Consider the following 14,405-nt stretch of genomic DNA (forward strand, 5'->3'; position numbering starts at 1 on the left):
CAGCAGCGATAGTATTTTGCATCAGAACACAGAACTCCAGGCTGCAGCAAAGTATCTTTTAGAAAGACAGAAAATTACAGGTTAAATAGGCCTTGGAGATTACAAATAGCAACAAGGACCCCCCCCTTCCCTTGCTCACTTCTTCATCCCTGCAAATCAACAAGCTTATGCCGTGCACCATCACGGGGAGATGTCACCTACAGACAGCAACCTAACATAACCCATACGTAACTATAACTAACTCCCACCTGTGGAAGTCCAGGAGCTCAGATGGTCTCAGCTGGTAGTGCATTGCACGAGGAGAGAACTTTTTTTTTTTCCAAGCTGCTGTGTTTCCCCGAAGGTCTGCAATGCAGTCTGTGCAATTGGAAGCGTGTCACTGAGTTTACAGCGCCTGCTCACTGTGTACATAAGAGCGCACAGAGTCAGGGCACCCTCCGTTCTGCTCAAGGGGGGTCCTGTTTTCTCCACCCTAGTTCTCATGGAGCGTGAGCTACTCAAAAGGGATAGTGATAAGGCAAGACTAAGGCCCTAGCTCGGGGGGAGCAGCAATGGTTTGACTTTGAAAGAGGTCTCGGCCAGGGATGGGAGAGCAGATGGTGAAATTCAGGAGAATTTTTCTGCCGTTTCCTCAGTTCTTCAAGGAGCGTACAGCTCTGCGCTGCCTCAGAGAGCGCCTCAGAGGAACGCTCTTGGCCTACCAGTGCTAGAGGCTACCCTGCCCAGAAGGGTCCTATACTGGGAGGGTAGTTCACTTTTGTGGCCAGCCAGAGCAGCCAAAGCTCTTTACGTAGTCAAAGGCTACGATGGGTACTCAAGGAGCCGGGAATCCTGATATTCTCTTTCTAGAAAACCAGTCCTCCCAGGAGAAGTACACTTTGCAAGTATTGTCTGTATTTGTGGGAAAACTACTTTTGTTTTCCCTGGTTCTTTTTGAATGGACTCCCTCTGGTCTCTGGGTGTACAAGAGCGAGGAGAGCAGGCACAGGACCCTTGAGTGCACCTACCAGATGGGCCAGGGGGAATCACCACTCTTCCCCTCACTTCTTGTCATCCAACTGGGGGAACCAACAGCGGCTGCTGCTTCAGAATCGGCAATCTGCAGATGGCTGGGAGAATGCTTTAGGGAAGCATGACTGCGACTGACAAACAAGACCCAGAAAAGAACATTGAGGCTCACTCTCAGGCCTTGTCTGCACTGGGGAATTTTCTTCCCTCCTCCAAATTCCCACCATTGCTAATATGAATGCAGCTGCACAATTGTTAGGGATGTTTGGAGTCATAATATATGAGTTTTCATCTCGTCAGCCATTTGCAGCACTGTGTCAATTAACCCTCCTCAGAGCAGGGTTAACTGATACAGTGCTGAAAACGGCTGCTGGAGCCGAAAGCTGTCTATACTAAGGCTCCCATTGTTGCTAACCCTGGTGCAGCTGCAGTGGAATCAGCCCACATGGGATTATTTTGGTAACAATTCTCCAACCTAAAAGCAGCCTAGAAATGCAACATAGCCACCTTATGGGACAAAACAGGCTTCCGCTGCACCTCAACAGCTATGCACCTAGGCTGTCACCCTTCATAATGAGGTTTTTCTTACAGTCCTTTCAGTCCAGAAGGTGCTTTTTGTATTTCTGTATGAAATACTCAGTAGACTTCATCTCAGCAAACTGGTGTTCCTGTCACCTCCACAGGGCTGCCTCTGCTCATTAGTTCTCACTAGCTCTGGACTTGTAGATGCGTGGAGGAAGAGCCAATTGTCTGGTGGTGTTTTTTCATTGATTCATACTTCCATTAATTCAAAACAAAATTCGCCCTTTCACTCCTGGCAACTTTGTAATTTGGTTTGGTTTTTAATTTCTTAATGCAGGTCTAGTTCTTTAGTTTATGGCTGGAGATTCTTGTTCACCAGCAGTTTTGCTTTTTTTATGCTGACAAGTAAAGCCTTATTTATGCAGAGCAGCACTGTGAAGACTCAAGCTGATTTCTGATGGAGTGAAGGTCTATTTCGAGTGAGCAGAGTTGGCAGAATCGGTCCCACTTGTTCCCATGTGCTTTAGGAAGCAGTTATGAAACAGGCTTGTGAAATGGGGGTGTCACCCCCTTTTGAGTAAGACTAATACTTCTAAAAAGCCCCTCTCTATCCTTCTCCCACATCCCTGTCCGACACTGAAACAAGGAAGTGTTGTTTTGCATTTGTTATACTTTTGAACAACTATTTATTAGACAGATGCCGGCGGTTAGGTTTTTTTTCAGTGCAGTTCGCAAGTGTGAAAATGTTGAAGTCCAGGCTCAGCAAAAACCTCAGTGAAAAACTCTAGCTCACTAAAGCCCTTGATTAATGACAAGCAGGTTTCAATTCATGCACGGCATTTTATGCAAATACAGAACACAGCTACATGCAGAATGGCGGGCAACTGCATATGCCTATTGATATCTACAGAGGCTCAACATACCTGCCCGGGGAAACGGCAAAGGGGCAGAGACAGCGGAGGTGCTGTGCACAGTCTCCCAGCTCCGGAGGTGAGCCGCAGGGCTCTGCTCAGGGTGCTGGGATGTTGAGCAAAAACCGATTGGGCGGAAACTTGGATACAGCTGGGTATTTTGAGAAGGTGGAAAAGAACTGGCTCACTCTTCCTTCATCTCCGATACTGCTGCGGTGGCCGTTTCTCTCTCCCAGGGATCCCTTTGGACAAAGTGAGGGAGCGGGCAGGGTAACTGAGCTGCCTGCAAAGCAGGTGGGACAGCAAGGAGCGATGTATTGGCTACCCCTTTAGCTCAGATTGAGCTGTGGGGATGCATGACAACCTTCTCGGGTCACAGTTGTCACACAAGCAGCCTGCCTCTTGGTAAACGTATTAATATCTTTGCTTAAATGGTTTGCCTTAATCTCCTGAAAGGTTCTTCTAAAAATGCTAAAAAACTCCCATCCCAAGTCCCAGTGGAACTGGATTTCTCCTCTCCCTTAGCCCCTTTTCCCTTCAATATTAGGCTCAGTATCTTGCATATGTTTTTATATGAAACTCTGTGATTAAAAGAACTTAAGACTGGCTCATTTTTCTCTGCAATGAGTTCAGTTATTTCCTTTTTATACCTTCCAGAATTTACTATACCATATCTAAATATTGGCTGCAGTCCACATGTTTTAGATCATTCTCTATAATGGTCCTGTTGTTATAGAATCCTTTGTGTGTGTGTGAGAAAGAGAGAACACGCATATGTGTTGGAAGCGAGGCAGGGTGCATATAATTGTTTGGAAAGAGAAATCAGGGTATATTAATTCCATAAGTGATTTCTGAACTGATAACATAAAAGTGATAAAAAGAGCGAGCAGCGAAATTATAGACCTCCAGTGCATTACATTGTATGTGTGGTAAATACTACTTCTGATCCCAACATGTTACTCTACTATATATATTCTACCAATAAAATGACTCATTCACCTTTCGTTGCTATATAATTTAAAAGATTGGGCTTACTGTTGTCACATTTCCTCGTTTTTACTTACGTTCTAAAGGCAGATCCTTCGACCCGAGTCATACAACATGTTAGTCAATGGTAAGCTACGTGAAAGTTAAATCAAGGCACCATCTGAAAGTCCTTACTCCCTACACTAAAGGCTCATTACCTGCTAAAGACCCGACAGAGAATGTACACACGTAGGGTAAGTTAGCGACCTAGGGGAAAAGAAGGATTTGATGCTTTGTTTGACGAATCATAAGCTTTAACCAAAACAAACAAAAAACTTTACTCACAGCATCATAACGTATGGATAGAGCTGGTGAGGATTTAACTGAGAAAAGGCTCTCTGCTCCCAGGACAAAACGCAGCAAGTAGCCCTGTCCCAGTGCACACTTTTGACTCTTGCCTGTGACTCCACGCGTGGAGGATGCATTCAAGTGGCAAACGGGCAGCATCGATCGACTGCATGTTCATTCCCTACATGGACTGATTTTGTGCACAGCAAGTGTGACTTCGCTCACAGCCCATCAGATAAACGAGTTCACACTCACAGCAGGCTGAGCGTCCTTACCATTGCGGGTGTGGAGTCATGGGTGCATGGCAAATTTGCTCCCAAATTTCTTTTAACTTCTCCTCGTGGACAAGTCCTAACACAGTCTGCCAGTGACATAAATTCAGGCCACTTTCCCATGTGGAGACGTTCTCAACCACCCAGAACAGAACAGATGCAAAAACCCCTGCACTAACTATTCCACTCATGTCCCACCCTGTTGGGCCCTGACTCGGGGATTAGGCAGTTCAGAGGGCTGAGTGGATATCATTTTGTGCTGGAATGAATTTCACCCAAAGAGAGTATACTTAGTTTCTATAATTTTTTTCCCCACAAGCTAAGATAAATTTCTGCTGTGGTCCATTAACAATACTTGTATTTTTAATCAGAATTATTTTGTACTCTATTTTCTTTGGAAATAACAGTAATACAGTTTATGTGAAATACAAACAAATGAGGGAACGATTTTTACCTAAATGTATGAATAGCATTTTGCAATTTGTCATTGTGATATATTTATCTTTTGAACTTTAAGTGAGCTCAGCTGAAAAAAATGCTTCTCTTCAGCACATGACTGGAAAATATATTACACCAGAGAAGTATATTGCTGTTTCAGTTTAGAAATTAGTGGCTAAATATAATTTTCCACTATACTTACTTTCACAAAGTATGTAGTAAATTATTTACATTACAGTAAATTCTTAGTCCCTATTCCAAAAGGTGTTAAAATCAGCATTCTCGTTCAAAGGAATGGCTATTTTGTGAATGTGCATTAAAACTAAGATCCTTAAGATCTTTTGTTGCCGGCTGAAGCCTTACAACCACCGTAACATGGCTAAAACAAAACAAATTTGTCCACAAAACGAACCCTGGGGGGAGGAAAAGGACCTAGTACGGAGCAGAAAGATACAGGCTGGCCAGCGAAGCGACGACAGCTTACAGCAGCTGAGGATTTGGGTCTGCTACGCGTCTTACGCCCACCTCCTTCTAGCGGCACAGCGCACGCTAGTGCCTGCGGGCAGTCCTTCTAACCTTCCAGCAACTTCCCACGGATCCCAGAGATGCCTACGGTTCGCAGCCGGGCACGCTGCACGGCTGACTGCGGCGGCGGCAGGGCGGGAGGCCTCTCCCGGGAGCGGGAGCAGCGACATGGCGGTGCCCGGGCTCGCCGGCTTCGCTGCACGCCCGCACAGGTAAGTCGCTCCCCGCTTCGGAGCTGCTCCAGCACACGGGGCCGCTGCCAGGGCGGCAGAATCGGTTCAGCCTGCGCCTCGCTACCTCCCTTCCCCGGGACGGCTCGGGAACCGGGAGGAGAGCCGGCTGCAGGGCTGAACGAACTCTTCTGGCAATGGCAGCTGCTCCCAGCCGCCATGTTGCCCAGGGGTCATCCGCCTGTCACATCCCAGACGTGTAACCCTCGTGCGATGGGAGAGCAGCCAAGCAGCCATCAGGAAGGGCTGGGGCCGGGTGGGAGCTGCGGCTGCTGCCAGAACGACTCATCCGACACGCAGCCCCTTCCTTGTACGCTCCAGAGCGGCACCCGGGGAAGAAGGCTGCTGGGAACAGGCCGCGGGCCCGATGAGTTGTCCCGTCTGCCACCAAAGCCCGCGCTCCGTAGGACGAGCACCTGTTTCCTACAGCACACAGCCATCGTGTTCCCAAACCGCTCCGTTCCTTTGATAATTGGGTCGCTTTTTGTCCGTTTTCCCAGCGCGCGTATATGGAGTACGAAGGAGGGCCCGGGGCTGGCAGCGCCAGCTGGGAGCTCGGGAAATGGCGGCTCGCTCCTCCTCTCCCGCAGCCAAGCGTTCGTTCCCGCCCGACCTCGGGCAAACCGCACACACCCGGCTCCGCGGAGGTGTTCGGATGCCTACCTCCCACCGAGCTGAGCAAGAACGAAAAAAAAAGCCTGCGCCCTATCAGGAAACGGCAGAGGCGAACATTCCCTATCTTCCAGGGCCATTATGAAGATGAAGACGTTTCTTGCCTACAGAAACTAGGGTAATGGCAGTCATTCAAAAATCGTATATACGAGAGAGAGTAGCGCAAACACTGAGGAAAAGCTGCGCGGCTACCTAAGGCAGAGAGACATCTTTAAATGTTTTGGGTTGTGACTCAGAATTAGTAAAAAGAGGTTTAAACAAATCTTTGTACTTGAAGTTCTGTCTGAAAATATTCCTCGCCTTTTATTTATTTTTTTGAATAATGATATTAGTAAGAGTCCATTATATAATCACGAGAAAATTAAAACTCTCCAGGGCATGATCTTAGCTGTGTAATTAACTGGGGTGGTTAAAAGTACAAAGTGAACCTGAAGCAAAATTTTGTACCAGAACCACACCTCATTATGTTTTGCTGCCCAAGTCTGTCATAAATAGAGATGTTTATTACACATCTGCCATTTAAAGTACGTATTACATGCAATTTTATATTTTATTTAGATTTAAAAATTTAAAAACATGATGACAAGCTGTGTTACTATTAACACATGTCTCAGGGACCAGGGGTGCGCATTCACATTGTGCCTTAGGTTATATTACAATTCAGCCACTCCAGAGTTACAAATCGTTTACAGAAGTATATTGTGTAATTAGTGTGCCTGACTTCAGTCCATGGAGTTTCATTGGTGTGAAAGAACAATCAAGCCCTGTATATCCATTCACATTTATTAGACCAAACTTTGTAGCCTGTCCTCAGAGCGCCGCTCCCGCCTCTGCTTTCAACAACAAATGGCACTAAAATCTCCAGAGCTTCCCAAAGCAAAAGCAGTTACTTTCTTTCCTTATGACTATTTTCTTTTTTTTTTTTCGTCACAGCAGAAGTGATTCAGTACTGACTCAAGTGTATGGGCAGAAAGGGCAGGAGATGATACACTAGTTACATCCTTCTTAATTCTCTCTTCTTTGGGTTTGCTTTCCTGAACAGACTGCCCTCCTGGACTAGCTCCAGGGCTGGCTTTGAAGAAATCTTTCACCAAAAAGCTTTCTCAGAAAATCATCTTGTCCAGGATCTGCATAGATTGAAGTCCCTCTGCCTGCATATAGGTTATTTCCAGCATATGCTAAGCAATTCACTTGGCCAGTGAGGAAAAGCAAATACAGTTTCTTTGATGCAAGAACTTTGATGAAGAAAAATGCCACGTACTAGTCAGCTTTTCTTTCTAAGCTGGTTATCTGAAGTCAATCTCTATCACCATTTCCTAGTTATCAGATCCTCTTAGTTGAGCATTAAGGTAGGACAAATTTAGCCTATCTTACATATCTAAGATACATATCTGCATAATGTTGAGGATAGTGTTGCCATGCTGGGGATAGTGTTACTCAGATCACTGGCAAAGGAAGTTAATCTTTAGTATCAGCCCTACCAGACTTTTCTGTAGCATTTGATAGTATGGATCACCTGGCAGTCCTGACTGGTTTCTAAAAAGCTAAAGTAGCAAATAGGAATGCTCCAAAATGAGTCAGGCCCATCCCTTCAGACCAAGTCCAGGGAACTACAGAGTCCAGTGGCACCTTCAGCACCCAGTTCTTACCTGAGGAGTCTTTCAAGGTTCAGTCTTTGCCTGATCAGTCAATCTGCAAGACCTAGCAAGAGGGAAAGAGCTGAAATGCTAGTAATTCACGAAGCCTGTCCAGCTCTGTACTCCTCCTCAAAGATAAACAGCAAAATCTCCCAAATTCCTCAATGCCACGCTATAATCCAGACCTGTACACAAAATAACTGGCAAAAACTGAACCCAAGCCATCACGTGTTAGAAAGAGGGATGCACCTAAAACCATTTCCATAACAGCAACATTCTCCAGCAAGGAGACCTCTGTCCTCAGTTTTTAACTTAGTTCAGAATCTTAGGGTCACTTCAGACACCAAAATCACTCCAGCAGAAGTAAAAAACTGAAATGCTATCTGAGCTCAACAGGAAAAGGTAAAGATGCCTCCACTGGCAGAAAAGCTGCAGTGGGAGCTCAGCAGTCCTCCTCCTTTTTTTGTCTGTCACCACCCCTTTGAGTACGCTCAGGCCAGTCAGGCAATAAACATACATATAGCTTGCAATCGGACACAACGTATATTGTTTCTTGTCCATTTGATTGTTGGGGTCATGGAGGGAGCTGGGTTAACCACACACGCATCTGAGTGACAGAGGATACTGAGGGAGGGGACAGAAGAGGGAAGGGACTACAGCTGTGGTCGGGGGTGCTGAGAAAGGCATATCAAGCATAATACAGAAACTTGTTTCATTTATTCCATTTATGAGAGTACTTGGATTTATTGACAATATTTTTCACACACTTCTTTTCTTGCACTTTCAAAGTCTGGCTACCTTAGTACCACAGGTCTAACTACCAGGCCTGATGAAAGGAAAAAAGCACATATTAACACATTAGAACCCTCTTAATATATCCAGAATAGCTTTTCCATACAGCAGTTTGATGCACAGCAGTCCAATGGCAGTTCTAGGGTCTATTTCCATGTGATTGAGTATGTATAACAACTAATGCCTTAGAGATTTTCAGCTCACGTGTGGCATAAAATTCTACAGTACCTGATAGGTTAAAATGGATAGCAGAAATTTAACATAGATCCAGGCAGAGTATTGTTTATCCTACCCATTAAAGGATGATGTTCCATATTTATGGAAAAAGACAAATGTTTTATTGCGGGAAGCGGGTGTTAGCAACGTATATTTAACTGCTTGACTTTGCTCCACTTTCAGTACGGAATAGCCAAAAGCAAGCCACTCCAAACAAGAACCAGTAAAATATATGCAACATACACCATGTGTCTCTAGTGTCTAAATGTATAGCCTATAAAGATACCTATCTCAATGAAAATTTGAACTCTGAGTTTAAGAAATAGAAAGTCACTGTCTTTCTTCTTTGCCCTTAAAGCCAAATGTTTAAACTTCTATGAGTCTAGTAACAAGTGTTTTAAATAGAAACATATAAGTCACAGTTTCACATAGATTATTATTTTATAACAGAGTAGTTAGAATAGGTGCTACATCCATATCAGAACTGAACAGGTGGTAACTTTATTTTGATTTCTGACAATGTATAAGGTAACATTTGCCCAGTAACATCAGTACAGAAGCTTCCATTGAGTTGAATAAGACTCTTGGAGTGTAAATTGTAAGTAAATCCCCAATATCTAGATGTCAGATGTTTGAACGTTGGTTTATTTCAAGTGTTCGTGTCCTTTAAAACAGAATATATTTATCTGGAATTCTTACTGTTTGACAGATTGAACACTCTCCTAAACGCATGAACTTTGTGTGAAGTAAAGAAATTTAGATGGAACTTCCATACATTAATTGGCATAACTAAATAATGGAATAACAGAGCTGCATGGAATATAATACTCTCCTATTTCCAAAGGTCTATCTCACTCAAACCAAGACAGCTTACCTTCACTGAGAATTCAATACTTCATGGGCTAAGTACTTTGGCCAGGACCCAGTTGAGTAGGTAATTCTGCTCTCTTCAGTGGGGTTTGTCACATGCCTAAAATTAAGCAGGAGATTATGTGCTTTGCTGGACAGAATGCAGAGCACTCCAGATCTTCTCAGGTTCTCATCTGCAGGCTGAATATATGGACACTTTGTATTTTGTTTTGTTGTATAGGGCCGCATAGATTTGAAAAAGTAGAATCAAGAGGGAAACTGATGAAACTAGGAACAAAGACTTGAAATTGGCCTCGGTTTTGATCCAAAAGCGGCCACCAATCTGTTTTTGCAGGATTCTGCCGTTGCTGCAGTCAGCAGAGAAGATCCGCTGAAGCCATCTTAGTTTTGGAGATAGGTGCTGTTGGAAAGATACTTGTATCGCATCAGTACCCCTATTACATTAACATTTAGGGCAAGCTGCAAGGCTCTACTAATTTTGCAGGGACTTGGGAGTCTCAATACAGAGACAGCGTGGGGAAGCCTGCAGAGCACTGGAATATTTGGGGAAGGCAATTTGCTTTTGATGTCACGATTTGATCATTTGTTTTGTTCTGTAGGGAAGACAGGCTTCTGAGAATTGTATGCTTTTAAAAGAAACCCCTAGTATGTTCTGCAAAACGGATGGCACACCACCAGCAATCATGTTAAGCCTGTTCTCCTAAAGAAACAATCTGTCAATTTCAACCATACTTGAAAAAACAGTCAAAGTCTCAAAAATAATTAGGCTCCTACAAGTAAATAAGAGGAATATAGATGACTGCTCCAATAGAGGGCAAGTTGGGCAGAATTCAGGTGTAATATGTTAAATTTGACAGTAGCCCTTTATCCAATCGGTACAAATGATTGACTGGCCATTCAGAACACATACTGTTCCAAGCTTGCTACAACGCTCCTCTTTTTGTCTAGTAGGGAAAGTCAAATGTGGGATTGTTTGCAGCAAAAAGGAGGAGGGGAATTAGAGGATAACCAACACCCACAGAGAGTGTGTTCAGGCTTCATTAGCTACTCCTGGAACAATGCCTACGGTTGCTCCAGATTTAGCTGTCATTTAAAACTTTAGATTGTAAGTGGATAGATGTAGAATCCAGCAGTAGCTAGAGCAGGAGAGTGTGGAAACAGTATGAATGAAGCAAAAGGGATTCGAGCGATCAGTGTTTATGGGTACGGACTCCAGTTATAGAAAGTACATTTTTTGTTCACGCTGGAAACAACGGAACAATACAGAGATGTTTGCCGGATACAAGAAATATGATGTTGCAAAAAGTAATAAAAAAGGAGATATAAAGAGTTATTAAAATGGAATCTTAGAGAAGCCAAACCACATCTATGGACTCATTTCCTCTAAGAAATTTTACAGTGTTTGAAATCTAAGATTTGCCTCTCACAAAAAAAGTATTCAAGTGTTCTCACGGATTTCCATAGAACGACACTCTGGGACATGATGGACAACAAGAACATAGTAAATGAGTAGCCAGACACAGGTGCAGAGTTATTGGCAGCTCTGCTCTAAGAGTCCAGTAGGTTCTTCATGACAGTTCTCATTGTAGGATTATTACTAACATGTATTCCCCCTTTCCAATCAGTTTTGCATTTCTATTTATTTCTGGAATGCTGCTTGCTTTCCTAAGATGCTCTTTTGAAAGAAGATGCCTCAAACACAAGCAGGGGAATGGTAGCCCAAAGACATATTCTTTTGGATGTTCATCTTCTCCGGGGTTATGCTTTGCAGGGAGAGGCATCTGGAAGAAGAACTGAGTCTCCTTCCTTCACTGTAATGCCAAGGGCTTTAGTAAAGCAGTGAAACAAATCCCTGAGATAAAACAATACTGTGTCTCTCCTGACAGTTTAGAAGAGATCTTGAGGCCAAAATGTAAAGTTTTTACTTGGTTCTTATGCATTCATTCCTTGGGCAGAACTCCATTTGTTTCAACAGCTTTGCCTGAGGAATAACCTTAGGATTCAGCTCTTAAAGAATACCAAGTATCTTAAAGATTATCCTAAGTGCAACTAAGATCCTTCAGGCCCAAATGCATTCTTATGCTTCCCAAATTAACCATTCCAGGGTCTACAGGAGAGATCATCACAAGTCTTTAAGCAAAAAACTGAAACATCGTTATTTAAGCCTGGGAACACTGGTTAAGGGCAACACTCCTCTGCTTTGATGTTCTAGGAAAATGTGAACAAAAGCTGTAATTTGTGGGGTTGAGGATTGATCAAGTTTTCAGAGTGCAAAATAGCCCTACAGGAATCTGGTGGAAGTATCTGAAATTACTGTAGGGAAGAAATTTGATCTTATTTTAAACCTAATTAAAGCCTTCTGCATCTCCACAAAACCTCCAAAACCCTGGAGATCTCTGATGGTTTACCCTCTGGGGAGAACACACAGATATGAATTTTAATAGTATCTTTTGGTAATGTGGTGGATAAAGACAAATTGATTACAGGAGTCTGGAAAAAAAGCAGGTGATGCATTACCAGGGCCATTGGGCTCATGTTTTCCCAGACATGGTGAAGGCCACCCAGATCATAAAAGAAAGCTGATACCTTTAAAAACTTGAGTTCTATGATTTGGGGCTTGATATGGCTTTCTTGTTTCCGGATGCGCTGGATTATATCAAAAGAAAAATAAGATGTATGGTCCAAATTCTGTTCTCATGTACACAAAACCAAATCTAGGGTAAAACTTCCAACATCGATGGATCTGCTCCAGATTTACACCCAACAGAAGAGCAGTACTGTCCCTCTGATTATAATGATGCCTATCATTATTTAGTATCTGAAGAGCAATGTGAAACCAAAAGAGAGTAAAAGTCTAAGAAATCTGAACTCTAAGTGTTTCTACATATTTGCATGAAACACCAAGCAGAACACTCTAGTAGAAAGCCCTTATGAAGATACTTGTGCCCGGTCTCAAAGGACATGGTTGTTCAAAACTTGTTTCCAAGAGAACACTGGGCAAGCACCGTGATGGGACATAAAGTGAGTGTACTGCGATAATTGTAGCCTCCTTACACTCTATTTCTTCCTAGCCCATTTTGATTCATACTGGGACAATTAGATATACACATATGAATAGAAAAGACATTTCACTGACATGCATGAATATTATAGCAGATGGCAAGCCAGGTGACAATCCTACTATTGTTTAATTCTCTAGCTTTGAACATTGTCTAATTTTGTTGATTAATATTTGGTACACGTGGATCTACACACGCCAGTGCAAGTTTGCACATATGGATCAAGTTGACGTGTGATCTGCTTTCAGATCTAGCTGTTTTTCAGTACCATAGCTAGCCTGCTGCAGAGCCGTGCACTTGGCATGCCAAGGAGCCTCACTCACTCCAGTATTCCATGATACTAGCCTAGGTTTGAAAAAGAACATGGATCTAATCCAAACAGAGACTAGCCCTCCATACAGAGACGTGGCCCTGGAAAGCTCTTCTCGGCTGCATCTAGCTGAAAAAACTAAGACACCTCTATCTGTGCCATGGAAAAGCTTGAAACTTCTGCCTTCCCAGATGTGCAGGGCTGTCCTTAATCAGGGCTAGAAATGAAGCATGTATGCGAAACACTGATAGAATGAGATGTCTTGGAAAAATGCAGTATCAACCATCCTCTTCTTTTAACAGAACCACAAAGAGAGAAATCCCAAGTCCGAGTCCCGTCTGTCAGGACCATTCATATTCCTAAGTTAGTGTGAAGTTAAGTAGTCCTCACCTAAAATACAGAAAATACACTGAAAGCAGCAAGTGGAACTTTCTTAACTATTAGAACAAAGTCATGCTTGGCCTTAAACTCTTATTCACATTTTGCAACGGCACAACCCTAACAGAAGGAACGGAGAAAGCCCACCTTCTCCCTCCTTCCCGTAGCCCTTAACCTGGTGGTCAAAGCAGCCCGCTGGAAGGCAGTTCTCTTGGGTGCGAGTCCCCACCAGCAGAGCTGGGGATTGACCCTGGTCTCGTGTCGGAGGTGTGTGCTCCCACTCTTATACCCAAGGCAAGACGGCTAGGCTACCAGGACTGGAGCCTCATTTCAGAAGAAAAATGAGCTGTGTTGAATTCCTGACAGAAAGGATGTTGACAACCTTCTTCAAGAAGTGCCAGGCTGTAGATGCAGAGTGAATGGAAACAGTTCCTGCAGCCTTGAATGAGATCCACTGGGAAGAAGGTTTACAGCTCTATCTCCATTCTTCAGATTTCTCAACTGGTCAATTCCAGGCATTTAGAGCAGCTCAACTTGCCAGCTGGTTTGGAACCCAGCTCTTCCCCTGCTGCGGAGGGAGCCTAGGCATCTACCACAGAGCCCTGAGGAGCAGGTGTCAAAAGACTGGTGTTGTGAGAATTAACTTTTAGGCACCGCAGCCCTCGCTGGATCTGGCCTTCTGCATCTGGGAACCATTTTGAACACCAAACCAATCATCTAAATTCTTTAGGTCTTACTGGGCAGAGCAGTGCCTGCATACCCAAAAGAAAGTCTAGGTTATTTAGCTCGCATTTACAAAGGTGTGCTGGCTTAGCTGCCCTTGTCTGCAAGTTGAAGGTAGCCTGGGAGTCTAGTCCCCTTCCTTTGTCCACCCAAGGAACTTGGGATACAAATAGGCAGATATTTAATTTTATTCAGTTTGGGTTTTTCCATGCAAGGTCTGAAATCACACAGGTCTGTAACGGGGATTTTTCTTCTGAGTAACAAGCCAATGTCATGCCTTTATATAAATCCTATTTTTTGGTCCACATATGAGTTAACAAAGCTTAGCTGGTATACTGCAAGTTCGTATTCATCTTTTGATCCAGAGCCCATACTGTTGTATGTTTAAAAATAATACTCTATTACACAATGCTAGTTCTGCATCAAGCTTTTTTCTCAATAAAATATAGCATAGCCACCCACCTCTAGAACAGCAGAATGGTTTCATCTTGTAACAAGCATCGGTGCGTGGTAAACAAGGAGATGAAG

This window comes from Harpia harpyja, chromosome 23 (genome assembly GCF_026419915.1).
Source record: "Harpia harpyja isolate bHarHar1 chromosome 23, bHarHar1 primary haplotype, whole genome shotgun sequence".
Taxonomy (NCBI): Eukaryota; Metazoa; Chordata; class Aves; order Accipitriformes; family Accipitridae; genus Harpia; species Harpia harpyja.